Source organism: Zingiber officinale, chromosome 7B (genome assembly GCF_018446385.1).
Source record: "Zingiber officinale cultivar Zhangliang chromosome 7B, Zo_v1.1, whole genome shotgun sequence".
NCBI classification, from domain to species: Eukaryota; Viridiplantae; Streptophyta; class Magnoliopsida; order Zingiberales; family Zingiberaceae; genus Zingiber; species Zingiber officinale.
Window position 1 is genome coordinate 81,670,323 of NC_055999.1, and position 12,590 is coordinate 81,682,912.

Consider the following 12,590-nt stretch of genomic DNA (forward strand, 5'->3'; position numbering starts at 1 on the left):
TTTCAAGGAAATAACGTAGAGAGTAAGGGATACCTTCTATCACAAGGTCCCATGGTCTTACAATCCAAGGCTCTACCCCTACATGGTGATCAAAGCCCTACATTTACATGAATTGACCTCACACACATTTCGTCAAACACATACAAGGCACACCACACATATAACATGATATAAACACTTCATTGCATAGGAAAATGTCCAAATATATAGTTCGTACATCACAATCACATCACAGCTATTTTCTACATCCTAGATCAAAGATCTACTCCATTACAAGGGATTTACAACTAAAGATGATAAGTAAAGCAATCTATAACTCAATACATGGAGATGCAGAGAAGAGAAAACTTATCTTTGAACCGTAGCATCCTTGGAGGCATTCCCTTGCTTCGGAGGTGGATGGATTGACAAAGATGAAAGATCTAGGGTTCCCCCAAGGGGGAAACCCTTCTCCAAGGCATGGGGGCTAACCAAGCCAAAGATTCCCCAAAAGGGGAGAAACCCTTTAAATAGGGAAGGGCATGATCCTGACATAGTTCGTGCCATGGCCGTGTCGCATCCGCATGGCCAGAGCCTTCTTAGTCTCGGCCAGGGTGACACGATCGTGTGATTTCACATGACCAAGTCCTACTTATCCTCTAGAATGGTTGCATGACCGTGTGGGATCACATGGCCATGCTCTTCTTTCTCTCTGGAGACCTCATACGACCGTGTGAATCTACACGACTGAGGTTTGTTCTGCCTCTGGAATGTGGCACGACCGTGTTGATTCACATGGCCGTGTGTTGCTTTGCCTCTGGAATGTTCACACGACCGTGTGGATTAGCACGATCATGGTCCTCTTCCCTTTGGATTGTTTCACAACCGTGTGAGTTCACACGATTGAGGCTTGATTTGGCACGGGCAAGACCACAAAGTTGGATTTTCACAAGTTGCTCCTGATGGTGCATTGGGGTGGGCAAGAGGGGGGTGAATTGTCTGAAATAGAAAAATAAAATCCCTTCCCGATCCTTGGACTTAGACTAGAAATGCAATTAAAACAGAATTAACAACTTAAAGAAATAAGTAAAAAGCCACTATTTACTTGGTTACAACTTAGTTGGTTGTTAATCCAAGGCGGTTGAAAAACTTACTAAGAATCTCCTTCTCTGAAGGTGAAAAAGCCTTTTACACACAATAAAAGCTCAGAAAAGACTAGGAAAGTGATTATAGAAGTTATTGTCCTATTTCCTAGCTCCAAGAGCCTTTTTATAGCTCCTGAAAATCCTATCCATAGCTTGAGGGTGCCTCCAAAGGGTTTTGAGGGTGCCTCCATTGAGGTGCCAAGAGATAGAGTTTTATCCCTTGGTAACGGTTAGTTTTCCTGGTTGAAGGCACCTTCCATGCTTACGGAGGGCGCCTTCCATGCTTACGGAGAGCGCCTTTCATGCTCATGGGAGGCGCCTTCCGTCTGAAGGTGGCAGAGGCGTGCGAGTGCCTTGGAGGCACCTTCCACTCCTATTGAGGACGCCTCCAGCAGTTTTCATCAGCTTCTTTTGCTCTTCTGCTGCTCCAATCGCCTAGGTGATTGCAACCAACCAAAATAAGACTCACATGAACCTAATTTCTGTCCTTTTCCTCAAGCAAGCTTCCACTCTGGCTTCTTGTCCCTCAAACGTCGCGTACATTCTTCTCGTCCATTGGTGTACTCTTCCGCAACACCTCGTCCCTCGGATGCACCGAACCCGTCGACTCCCTTTCCATGTCATCCTTCTCTCTAGCTGCATCTTCCGCTCGACTTCATGTGCTCCTAAGCTCCTGCACACTTATACACAGGGATCAAAACAATACAGGACTTAACTTAACTTGGTTGATCACACCAAAACAATCACGGGGTCTAACAATCTTCCCCTTTTTGATGTACATCAACCCAAGTTCAAGTTAGGATAATAACGAACACGTTGCAATAAAAAAAATTGCAAAACTAATATTTTAAGCATAAAGTTGCAATAAAAGAATTTACAACATCAAGTATAATTCAAATTGATTTATCAAAATTCAGACTGATAAAATAGAGTTAGCAAAATTCAAAATTTAATAAAAGTTAAAAAATTCTAACTCCCCCTAAACTTGTCCTAACTTGTACCTATTCCTCCCTCTTTGATCACATAAAAAAAAGATTACAAAAATAAGTTTAGAAATTTTTGAAATCTAAATTTTAGGGACATGAAAAAAACTTGATTTAATAAAATAAATTTAAAACAATTTCTAAGTTGTGAAGTTTTCAAACAATTGACAAAGATTGAAAGCATTATTTTAATTAATTTCACAAGCTTATCAGTTTGTCAATTAAATATTTAATTCAGTAATTGACTTCCAGGTTGTGGCGAGGCACTAGGCCTTCTCGGTTATTGGATCATCAACCACTTCTAGACAAAACCTCTTAAAGAATTTAAACATTTAATTTTTCTGAAAATCTTAGATAAAAAAAAATGTTTAATGTAAGTATGATTTTGGAACCCAGTATAGGTTCCTTCCTACTGGGTTAGCTAAGAATATGGAGGGTACATATTTTCTGGGAATTCTTCTAAATTGTTCATGATGTTTTCTAATATACTAGTTTAACTTTCCATAAATTCTAAGCTTTGACTTTTGAAAGTTATTTGGTTTCCAGCATGTATCTTTTTCCAAACTTTCATTTTACATTTTCAATTTATCATATTCTAACTTTAAATTGTTAAATAATTCTAAGGGGCATGTTTTTGCTAAGTTCAATTTTAACTTAGTATCTTCCTTTTCTAATTTTACTAAATCTTTAGAAAGAATTTTAATAAAATTAAAGGACTGCTTAGGAGATAGAGCATATACCTTACTTACCTCATTTTTTGATGCTCCTCCTTCATCGCTGCTTTCTTCTGATGACCCTCCCCCTTCATCAATGCTCATCTCTGAGCTGGTTTCATCTTTTATGTGATGGTTGGCTATTAGGGCTAGTCCTGAGTAGGCCTCAACCTCGGACTCAGAGGATGATGATTCATCCCATGTGACCTTTAGATTCTTGTGTTTGGAGGATGTTGGTCTTTTGTACTTTTCCTTTTCCTTCTTCTTTAGTTTAGGGCATTCATCCTTGATGTGCCCTTCTTCATTGCAGTTGTAACAACAAACCTTTCTTTTGCTTCGATAATCCTTATTCATCTATGATTTAAATTTATTAGATCGAATAAACTTATTGAACTTTCTTACCATTAGGGTAGCTTCGTCTTTATCAATTGATTTTTCAGAGTCAGAATCATTCATTCTTGCCTTTAGGGCAATGTTCTGACTCGGTCTCTTTTGTCCTGCACACCGAGTTTCGTGTAATTCGAAAATGGAAAAGAGATTTTCTAGTGTACTCATCTCGAGATCCTTTGAGATATAGTAGGAGTCTACCATCGATGCCCATTTCGATTTTCTTGGGAATGCATTTAATGCATACCTTTGTGCATCCTGATTCGTTACCATTTCTACGAGGTTTGTTAATCCGGTGATTATATCCTTGAGTCTTCTGTATAGTTGTGCTACTGACTCTCCTTCAATCCAGAGATTCATCAGTTGATTCCGAAGCATGTCTCGTCTTGCAAGCTTTGTTTCGGATGTTCCTTCATGCAATTTCAAGAACTTCTCCCAAGTTCCTTTGTTGAGTCATAATCTCCAATTCGATTTACTTCCTGGGGTGGATGTACACTGAGTAGGTAGAACTCGGCTTGTCCGTTTGCTATGAAGTCTGCTTGCTCCTTCTTGGTCCACTGATATTCTTCTTTTTCTTCTCCTTGGGGGATTTTTGGAGCTACAAAACCGTATTTAATTATTAGTAGAATTTCAAAGTCATTTTTGAAGAATACCTCCATGCGTTTCTTCCATGACGCAAATTCTCCTTTAAATTTTGGTGGATAGATCGTTGGTCTGGCCATCGTCTTGATCTTGATGCTTCAGTCGGCGGTTAGTCCTTCTGAGATAGTTAGGCTCTGATACCACTTGATGGTGCAGCGGGACCGACAAGAGGGGGGGGGGGTGAAGCCTAAAATAGAAAAATAAAACCCCTTCCTGATATTTGGACTTAGACTAGAAACACAATTAAAACAGAATTAACAACTTAAAGAAATAAGTAAAAGGCCACTATTTACTTGGTTACAACCTAGTTGGTTGCTAATCCAAGGCGGTTGAAAAGCTTACTAAGAATCTCCTTCTCTAAACGTGGAGAAGTCTTTTACACATAATGAAAGCTTAGAAAAGACTAGGAAAGTGATTACAGAAGTTGTTGTCCTATTTCCTAGCTCCAAGGGTCTTTTTATAGCTCCTGAAAATCTTATCCGTAGCTTGAGAGTGCCTTCAAAGGATTTGGAGGGCGCCTCCAGCGAGGCACTAAGGGATAGAGTTTTATCCCTTGGCAACAGTCAATTTTCCTGGTCGAAGGCGCCTTCCATGCTCATAGAGGGCTCCTTCCATGCTTACAGAGGGCACCTTCTATGCTCATGGGAGGCACCTTCCGTCTGAAGGTGGCAGAGGCGCGCGAGCACCTTGGAGGCACCTTTCACTCTTATTGAGGGCGCCACCAGTAGTCTTCATCTGCTTCTTTTGCTCTTTTGCTGCTCCGATCGCCTGGGTGATTGTGGTCAACCGAAATAGGGCTCACCCGAACCCAATTTCTGGCCTTCTCCTCGAGCAAGCTTTCGCTCCGGCTTCTCATCTCTCAAACGTTACGTACATTCTTCTCGTCCACTGGTGTACTCTTCCGTAGCACCTCGTCCCTCGGATTCACTGAACCCGTCGGCTCTCTTCCTGTGTCATCCTTCTCGCTAGCTGCTTCTTCCACTCGACTTCTTGTGCTCCTAAGCTCCTGCACACTTACTCACAGGGATCAAAATAATACAGGACCTAACTTAACTTGGTTGATCACACTAAAACAACCACGGGGGCCCAACAACTCCAATGTGCATCTTTTGCTATGTTTTCACTCAAAATTGAATCTTATCAATCAAAATGGACAAAGAGCAGATCTCCGAACAAAAGGAGTGGAAATATGATATTATAATAAAATAGGGTAAAATAAATATAGATTATGCCCATGAAATATAAGTATATGTGCATCAAAATATGCATAAAAGTGTATATAATCTAGCACATCACACCCCCAGACTTAAACCTTTGCTTGTCCTCAAGCAAAACTCACAATCTAGATTTATGTGCTAGATGCATGTAATGATCCCTAGTGAATCAATATAAGCCTATCATATAGTTTCATTGATGAACATGATACAAAAATTATTTGAGTGTGACCTAAGTAGAAGTTCTCCATGCTCAGTGTGATGAGTGACTTAACTTTTTCAAGTGTCAATCTCTATGTTTAGTCAATTTTTCATTTAACTGTGTTCCTCATACTTCTGGTGATAGACACTTACCTTCAACACGCAAGGTTCATCCCCCATAAAAATGCTATGCACTATCTACACAAGGTCTCAAAAGAATACTTAGTATCAAGAGAAATATATCATTCATTTCCCCAATAACTTAACTCGGTCTCAAAGGGATGAATTACTAATTTCCACTTACGATAACTATTTTTATCTCTTATTATATTTTTTTCTGAATATTTGCAAAGTATCAAACTTGAATAAACCTTTATATTTTTTTAGGGATTGATTTTTCCAAATGAGCTTGCATGATCTGAGTTTATCTAGTAATCAAAATGTAGTTGAGAGGTCACCATAGAAGCAAGAGTACTAGTCCAGTTCTATAAATCATGACTATTTTCAAAAATATCTACCATCAAAGTTAAGCATAAAGTGAAGAGATCCTAAAACTATGCCAACATTCAAATTCTTCTAGTAATAACAATGCTCACTTCATGTTACTATGGATAGGAAAATATAGATCAATAAACATACTAGCATACCAAATCACACAACATAAATATCTAGATAAAACGTGTTAGCATCTTACTATTAGGAACAAACAATGATGACATGATGAGTAATGCAACTACGAAATATTTATTTAAAGAAATAAGCAAAAATTAAGAAAATGACAAACACTAACCTAAACCCATACATCGCCCCAGACTTAAACATTTCATTGTCCCAATGAAAACTAGAAATGAAATATGGAGGAGATTTTTGAAGTTAGAGAAGTTACCAAGTGATGAGCTCCAAATGTTTGAGACATTCATGTTCTAAAGATACTTCCCTATATGTGAATTGTGCTCCTCCACAACTTGTAATTCTACAAAAAGAAATAGACAAGAAAAATTAAGTAAAGGATATGAGTTTATTATGAGGAAAGAAATAAAACTAGAAAGAACTAAAAATATAAAGAAAATAAGAAAGAAAAACTTGGGTGGCCTCCCAAGTGTTTGTTTAAGGTCATTATCTCGACCCCTTATTTGTTTCACTTAAATCATGATCTTGTTAGAGTAAGATACCTCCAGACTTTTCAGCTTATGGCCTAAAATGCAAAGGGAGCTCCAGACTTTTCGGCTTATGGCCCAAAATGCAGAGGGAGCTTTCATCATGGGAAACATATCATGGAAAATTGCTCTCTCCTTCTTCTTCCCCTTAAAGGGTCTTATTGATGGGAGGAGAAGGTTCACATAAAGTGCCATGGGCATGAGCGCAGTGATCACAGTTGATGTTGAGGCCTTGTTTTGATGAAAGTGAAGTATAGGCAAAGGTGGGAGTGTCCAGCTTTGGGGTCTTCGACTTTCCACCACTTCCCACCCAAAGGGATGCATACAAATATTATCATCTGCTTCCTCTATAATCCCATCACCACTCAAGCATGTACTATTAGAGGTTGTAGCAAGATCAACAACAAGATTGGTTGAAGACACATCAATGGTCCTATCAATGTCCAGAGTATCAACAAATACATTATCACCATGCAAAGTAGTAGAGGGGTTTTGTAGAGCTGCAGAATCATGATCATAATTGCCTTCAGCTTTACGTTCCATCCCATCCAAATCATTTTTCAACTGAGGCTCTGAATTTGGACTTGACATATCATCTTACTGTAGGGATTAGAGAATCAATATCCCCTCTTACATCAAGATTTCTTCTAATTCTTGAAATTTAGTTTTCATCTAATTGGGAGCAAGAATATCTAAGTCTTGGGAGTCCTCCCAGGTAGTTGGCTCATCTGGTTGCAATTGTTGTGGTCCATTTAATAGTGAATCATCTTAAAATTTTGATGGACTTTAATTTGCTTGAGAAGCCTATTCAACACTTTGAATGTTATTGTACTCAAAATTATGATAATCCATCTCATCTTGATTGAGGTGTTGAGGTGAGTTAGGGATATGCTGCTGTAATTATAACTGCTCATCCTCCTCAGAAGTGTGCTGGGGCTGAAAGTTTTGAGTTTGTTGATCTCCCCAGACATAGCTAGAAATACTGGGAACTGAATCATATCTGTCCTGATGTACAGGTTGGAATAGATTATGAAGTTCCATAGGAGAGGTAGCAGTCTTTTGGAAGAAGTAACATATAGCGGCTGGGTGGGATGAGCTACCACAAACCGTGTAGATATCATCAGTTAGTTCTGTAGAAGGGCCAAATTCATTTTAGAAGAGGTGGCATATGGCAGACGGATGGTTATTATAACTACCACATACCATGCAGATGTTCATCATTTGCTCATCATCCAAATTATACTTTGCACCTCCAGGTTTCCAAGAATACCATGTTGGTGCAAAATCCCTCAGGTCAAGGTTGACCTGGTTAACCAAGCTGAGTCTTGGTTTGGGTTTAGATGTTTGACAATAAGATATTGATCGAAGAAGAGTCAAGTAGGTCAAGGTTGACCGGATACTTGACTAGGAAGTCCTAGTGAGTGAAGCTAGGCAGAAGGAAATCCTAGTGAGTGAAGCTAGGTGGAAATCCTGGTGAGTGAAGCCAGGTGAAAGTCCTAGTGAGTGAAGCTAGGCAGAAGGAAGTCCTAGTGAGTGAAGCTAGGCAGAAGGAAATCCTAGTGAGTGAAGCTAGGTGAAAGTCCTGGTGAGTGAAGCCAGGTGAAAGTCCTAGTGAGTGAAGCTAGGCAGATGGAAAACCCTAGTGAGTGAAGCTAGGTGAACGTCCTGGTGAGTGAAGCCAGGCAAGGAAGGAAATCCAGATGGATCAAGGATGATCGGACATCTGGTGTTGGGAAGTCCAAGTAGGTCAAAGGATTGACTGGATACTTGGCAAGGAAGGAAGTCCAGATGGGTCAAGGTTGACCAGACATCTGGTGGAACTCCAAGTAGGTCAATGGAGTGACCGGATACTTGGCACGACGAGTAAAAGTCCAAGTGGGTCAAAGGGATTGACCGGACACTTGGTGGGGAGTCCTAGCAGGTCAAGGGAGTGACCAGATGCGAGGCATGATGTACCAACAGGTCAAGGTTGACCGGATGTTGGTTAGGGAGGTTTAGGACTTGGTTTTGGGCAAAAACCAAGTGCTGGATCGATCCGTGGATCGATCAGTCGTGGATCGATCGGTGGATCGATCCATTCTTCCCATGGAAGCTCGGATCGATCCGTGGATCGATCAGAGGTCCCGATCGATCAGCCGATCGGGACGACTGCTTCGCGCGATAAGCGCCGGATCGATCCGTGGATCGATCCAGCGCGCTTCTGCACGCGCTCGGATCGATCCGTGGATCGATCCAAGCCTCCCGATCGATTGGAACATTTGAATCGATCGGGATCCGACCGCTGGCGTTTAAGCCGCAGGCGAGCGTGGTCTTCGGCAATCCTTTTACAAGCTCTTCTCAGATTCATTCCAGCTCCTCCACAGCTCTCTACAAGCACGTGATCGCCAGTTCTTGAAGGTTCTTGGAGGCTTTCCAAGTCAAGAGGCGGATCTATTGCAAGAGGAAGAAGTTAGGGTTAGGGTTTTCTTGCACATCTTGTAAGCTTTTGCTTAACTTGTATTTCCCTTTCTTCTTCTTGTATTGAGAGTGTTGTAGGGCTTCTCCGCCTTTGGTAGTTACCATAAAGGAGTGTTATTCATAGTGGAGGGTGTGTGCGTTGGTGTGGATCCTTGGATTAGTCACCTCTTGTGAGGTGGATACCAAGTAAAATCCTAGTGTTAGCGTTTTGTGTTTGTTTCTGTATTTTCCGCTGCACATCCAAGAAGAAACAAGCAACGCCAAGCAACGAAGCGCACCGAGCGAACGCGACGAGCTATTCACCCCCCCTCTAGCTACTTTTGGTCCTAACATACCAATCCATGGCTACAGAAAAATTTTGGTTTCACCTGAAACGATAGCTCTGAACTCACAAGATACGGTGAGTAATCATCACATAACGCATGGATATAAGGGATATAAAATAATTAAGGTGCTCAACCAATTTTTTTTGTTTTGATTTAAAAAAAACAAATGCAGAATTTAAATGCAGGAAGGAAAGTGCATAATGAAAAGAAGAAAGAAAGTGAAAAAAGTAAAGAAAAAGAAAAATGTCTAGAGTAACTCATATGCTAATCAAATAATGTTAATCGAAAATAGTCCTTGGCATCGACGCTAAAAACTTGTTACGAACCGCAAGTGCACGGTTATGTCATTAGTAATAAAAAAATATCAAATCCACAGGGACTGTTGATTAAGCACTAGTTAACTTCGCACGGTGAATTATCTAGACAAATGAAAGGTTAGTTGAGAAAGAGAGGAAGTAAGAGAAAGGTTAAGGAGAAAGAGAGAGAGAAGGAATAAGAGAGTAGAGAAGAAGGTGGATGGTGAATGATAGATGCTATGATTTCAATTTTGTTATGATGCTAGTTAATGTCCTTATGCATTGTTTATCTACCTAACTCCATGCTTACACTTATGTAGAGATTCTAACTAAAGTCCAATACAACCTCGCGAAAGTCGAATCGGGGAGTCTACCCAAGTTCTACAACCATTAAGTAAAGAAGTAGCTCTAGAAAGTCCGTTAATGAGATACTCCTATCACTAGGGTCCCTCGGTCATATAATTCTAGAGTTAACCGATTTACCTCCTAACAGTAGATTAATGAAATTAAATAGAAGAGGTAACTTAAGAAGTCCGGTTAAAGGGTTGCCCTATGTTACAGGGCCCTCCGGTCATACGTTCCTAGATTACATAAGTCACTTCCTAACATTAATTTGGGAGAACCCTCTAAACTCTAATTAGTTTCCCTTTAGGTAATTGATCTCCTTTTCAAGGAAACACCGTAGAGAGTAAGGGATACCTTCTATCACAAGGTTCTATAGTCTTACAATCCAAGGCTCTTCACCTATATGGTGATCAAAGCCCTACATCTACATGAATTGACCTCACACATATTTCGTTAAACACATACAAGGTACAACACACATAGAACATGATATAAACACTTTATTGCATAGGAAAATGTCTAAATATATAATTCATACATCACAATCACATCACAACTACTTCCTACATCCTAGATTTGAAGATCTACTCTATTACAAGGGATTTACAACTAAAGATGATAAGTAAAGCAATCTATAACTCAATACATGGAGATAGAGAGAAGAGAAAGCTTATCTTTGAACTGTAGCATCCTTGGAAGCATTCCCTTGCTTCGGAGGTGGACAGATCGGTAAAGATGGAATATCTAGGGTTCCCCCAAGGGGGAGAACCCTTCTCCAAGGAATGAGGGCTAACCCCAAGCCAAAGATTCCCCAAAAGGGGAGAAACCCTTTAAATAGGGAAGGGCATGAGCCTGACATAGCCCGTGCCACGACCGTGTGGCATCCAAATGGCTGGATCCTCTTTAGTCTCGGCCAGGGTGACACGGTCGTGTAGTTTCACATGGCCATATCTTGATTATCCTCTAGAATGGTTGCACGGCAGTATGGGATCACATGACCATGCTCTTCTTACTCTCTGGAGGCCTCATACGGCCGTGTGAATCTACACGACCGAGGTCTGTTCTACCTTTGGAATGTGGCATGGCAGTGTTGATTCACACGGCTGTGTGCTGCTTTGCCTCTGGAATGTTCACATGACCGTGTGGATTAGCATGGTCGTGGTCTTCTTCCCTTTGGATTGTTGCACGACCGTGTGAGTTCACACGGTCGAGGCTTGATTTGGCACGGGCAAGACACACGACCATGTGGTTTCACACGGCCTGAGCTGGAATTTCACAAGTTGCTCCAATGTGCGTCTTTTGCTCTATTTTCACTACAAATCACATCCTATCAATTAAAACAAGTAAAGAGTAGATCTTTGAATAAAAGGAGTGGAAATATGACATTACAATAAAATATGGTGCAATAAACATAGATTATGCTCATGAAATACAAGTAGATGTGCGTCAAAACATGTATAAAAATGTATATAATCTACGCACATCAACTCCCCAATCGATCAGCCGATCGATTGGGCCACTCCAATCGATCGGTCGATCGATTGGGGCTCAATTTCTCACAGTGATGCAAGGTAAAGACGAAATTGATTGGTTAATCAATTCCGGGGCTTTCTACGAAAGCACAGAAAGATTCTAGATCGATCAGCTAATCAATCTAGCTATAACCAATTGATTGGTCGATCGATTGGGATATGACCGTTGCGTAGGATGTAGGTTTGGGATGGCTGGGATCACTAGAATCTGACGTGGAAATCGATTGGGAGGAGACCCAATCGATTGGGAGCCCTAGATTGTGCATATATAAAGGCGACAACAAGGTTCAAACGAGACATCTCTTAACTCCATCTTCTCCGCTACTATTTCTCGAACCTAGAACCTTGGAAGACAAGTGTTACTGCACTTTCTAACTAGTCTAGAGGCATCTACAAGCTATAAGAGATCAAGCAAGAAGGTTTTCATTTGTTTTATCATGTATTTACTTCTTATTTTGAGTTATATGCTTGTGAGAGTCTTGTATGAGATTTCTCCACCCCCGGTTCGGTTGTTCTGAGAAGGAGTTTGTGTTCATAGTGGAGAGTGTGCATCATGTGGATCCTTGAATTAGTCGCATCTTCTTGAGATGGATACCAAGTAAATCCTTGTGTTAGCATTGGGAGCTTGCTTCGAGTCTATTCCGCTACAAATCATCATCATTGAAGCGCGAGAAGCTATTCACCCCCTTCTAGCATCAAAGTGACCCAACAAGTGGTTTCAGAGTGAGACCACTATTTACCATACTCATCGCTGGAAGGGAAATGAGCTAGAGGAAGAAAAAGTTGAAGCCCAAATTTCATTAAGTCAAAGACTTCATCAAAGGCTCAACTTCAAGATGGAATTTCGAGATGGGCTCGAATTCAACACAAGGGTGTCTCCTCCATTCACAATGACAAGATTTGATTCTTGGAAATCAAGAATCGAAAACTTCTTCATGATGGAGATAGAGCAATGGTTTGCTCTAGTGGATGGTTTTGAAGCTCCAAAGTATAGCAAAGCCAAATTATCAAGAAGAACAAATGTAACAAGGAGCAAGTTCAAAGATGTGAGGCCAATGATAGAGTGACCAAGCTATTGGTCAATTTATTGCCTAGCGACATCTTGAGCAAGATAGGGGAATACAAAGATACCAAGGAGCTTTGGAGTAAGTTGGAAAAGATCTATGAAGAACCCTCCACTACACCAAGTCAAGAAAAATCCAAAGAGGGCAAC